Source organism: Echinops telfairi, unplaced genomic scaffold (assembly GCF_000313985.2).
Source record: "Echinops telfairi isolate 266 unplaced genomic scaffold, ASM31398v2 ScPeMD7_5868;HRSCAF=6743_1, whole genome shotgun sequence".
Lineage (NCBI taxonomy): Eukaryota > Metazoa > Chordata > Mammalia > Afrosoricida > Tenrecidae > Echinops > Echinops telfairi.
In genome coordinates, this window is record NW_022109768.1 from 7,432,831 (window position 1) to 7,435,660 (window position 2,830).

The following is a 2,830-nucleotide window of genomic DNA, read 5'->3' on the forward strand; positions in this document are numbered from 1 at the left end:
ACCTGTGTGGAGGTCATGTGGACTTGATGGACCTGTGTGGAGGTCATGTGGACTTGATGGACCTGTGTGGAGGTCATGTGGACTTGATGGACCTGTGTGGAGGGGTGGAGTCCAACCTGCCAATCAAGTCACAGCCTGATGAGACCTCCTTAGGGGTGGGGCCTTTTATAAGGGAGAAACTGGGAATTCCGCCCCCACCCACTCTCTCTGACACTCTGCCTTCCTCCTTGCTGAGATTTCACAGGGGCTTTGTGTCTGCCTCCAGGGATGGCCCCATGTGGGCCACCCAACCCAGAGAGTTGTCAGTGCCCCTCCACGTTTCCCATGTTTCTACCAACCTTGGACCCACGTGCCTCTGCACCCACGGGCCTGTGATCTCCTGGCTTCCCCCTTCACTTTTCAGCACCATCCGCCTGCAGCTACATGAGTCTGAAGAGGGCCCTGGTTAGCATCAGGCCTATGCACTTGAGTTGGGCTGGGCTTCGGGCGCCTTCTTGATGTACAGCTGCTTCTTGACATAACGTTCTCTCTTGTAGATGCACGAACGCCATTGATTTGCTTCTTTAGACAACCCAGCCGACTGCACAAACAGTTCACTTTAACAAAGTCTAATTCTGTTAAACCCATACTCAACCCATTGCTCTCAAGTCAATTCGGATTCAGAGAGACCCTACAGAGCAGTGTAGAACTATGAGGTTTCTTCAAAGAAGCAGATGCTTCATCTCTCTCCCCTGGTGTGGTTGGCAGGGGGTTCAAACTGGTGATCTTTTCATTAGAAGCTGAGCGCTTTCACCAATGTACCACTACAGTTCCTATCATATTATGTTAGCATTCAATATCGTAACTCTGAAATGAGATAGTAAAAAGAGCTATAGTGTTTTGCAAGGCTTTGTATTGCAAATCATTTTCCTAAGAACAAAATATCAGAACATTCGTGTCTATTATACATGATTATAAATCGTAAGAACATTTTTGTTTATTGTACATTTTCACATCACGTGTAACTGTAACCACAACTGTGCAATCCCATTGCATAGCTGGGAACACATCAGGAACAAGAGTTACATGGCCTGACCCTAAACACCACAGCACCAAACAGAACACAGAAACCAAAGACAGATCAGTATGGTCCAGATTCTAAATTTTCTGTTTTACCCTGCCCCATGCTCACTCTTGAGCAAATGAAGTTAATAAATAATCTATGCAAGTCAAGACAGCAAAATCACACACGCATGTCACACATCTGTGTCATACCTTTAATCCTCGGTAACTTCCTGGGCTGGTTGGAGAGGAGCTGGAGGATTTCGTAGACTTAGGAGTAGAAAGCTGGCTGCTGGGAGTCCCATTAACTGATCAAGGGATAACAAAGAGGACAGAGGTCACTAGGGCCCAGGACCACCCAGCTGTGTACAAGCGCTGTGTGCATGCATACTGTAGCTGCAATGGAGCGCTGATTCTTTTAAAGCTCAAAGAAGATGACAAATCAGCAAAACATAAAATAACAATACACCTTATTGGACTAAAGACATAAAAAAATGAGACAAATAAGAAATGAAACCAGAATTGAGTTTCATAATAGCTCTCCGACAGTGTTACCCACACAGATATAAAGCATAACGGAATTAGAACAGCGGACAAGAATTTGTCACTAAATCCTGCCTGCCAACGAGGGCGGAGAAATGGACAGCGATTACCTAAGTCGTTCACTACCTCCAGTACTCCCAGTCTTGACGTATGTCAACCTGAATAACCAAGAATCTCCCAGGACTCTCCTAATCCAAGGCCACCATAATCCAAAGGCATTTTGTAAAAATATTACTAATGGGCCCACTAGCGTCAAGCCGAGCCCCGCTTGCAGTGACCTTGTGGGACAGAGAACGGCTCCAACAGGGTTTCCCAGGTGTGATGGAAGCAGATGGCCATCGTTATCTCTCGTGAAGCAGGGGTGGGTTCCGACTGTCAACCTTTGGTCAGCAGCCGAGCGTTTGAACCACAGCACCACCCAGGCGCCTTCTACAAAGGAGCGGGAGAAAGGACTGGCCCATCTGAGTAACACATACTTAGTTGAAGGCCACAAAATACCCTCAACGTTCCTCTCCTCGACTTCTTCCTAATTCCTTCCCTGTCTTTTCCTCACAGCCAAATTTCCCCATTATTTAGCAAACCTTGGTGGCTTTCTGAACATCCTCTCCAAGTCTCCAGACATTTCCTAGGTCATAAGCCCAACTTAGATCCTACACTAGGCAAAGTGTGGGCTGCTGCTGCTTCGGGGGTTAGGTCAGTCTGCAGAGACTATTCCAGAATGCTGAAAGGGAACGGAGGACAGGAATTCAATAAAACAGAAAGCACTGTGGGCAATAAACTGAGCTTGCTGTGAGCTGCAAGGGAATTTCCCATTTCTTTAAGAAAGCCCTGTGCAGCTCACAAAAAGAGAAAACCTCCTGCCATTGAGACAATGTCCACTCACAGGGACCCTATAGGACAGGGTAGAACTGCCCCTGTGGGGTTCTGAGGCTCCCACTCTTCACAGGTGTAGAAAAGCCCCATCTTTCTCCAGTTCCGACTTAGTAGATCCATTTTAGCTTTCCCTGGCAGGTGTCTACCACCTTCATATCGAAGGGGCCCTTGGGATGGTGACAGAAAATGGAACAATGGAGAAAAACTCGTGCCTGCAGATGCCGAGTCTGCAGACTCTGTTACCACGGAGGCAATTCTGACTCGTGAGGCCCCCACGTGTGTCGGAGCAGAAGTGTGTTCTCTGGACTGTTCAGGCCTAGTGTTCCCGAGGTTAATTGTCAGGCCTAACTTCCAAGGAGCTGCTGGGTGGACG

General features: G+C 47.7%; 1 protein-coding gene across 1 annotated transcript in view; it reads right to left on the bottom strand.

The window, feature by feature from the left end:
* Window positions 1-2,830, bottom strand: part of LOC101659634 (serine/threonine-protein kinase DCLK2) — a 69,079-nt gene that overhangs the window by 61,608 nt on the left and 4,641 nt on the right. Inside the window, exon 3 of the mRNA XM_045295818.1 lies at window positions 1,255-1,349. The gene's annotated coding sequence lies outside the window, so the exon portion shown is untranslated. The remainder of the gene's footprint in view (window positions 1-1,254; window positions 1,350-2,830) is intronic.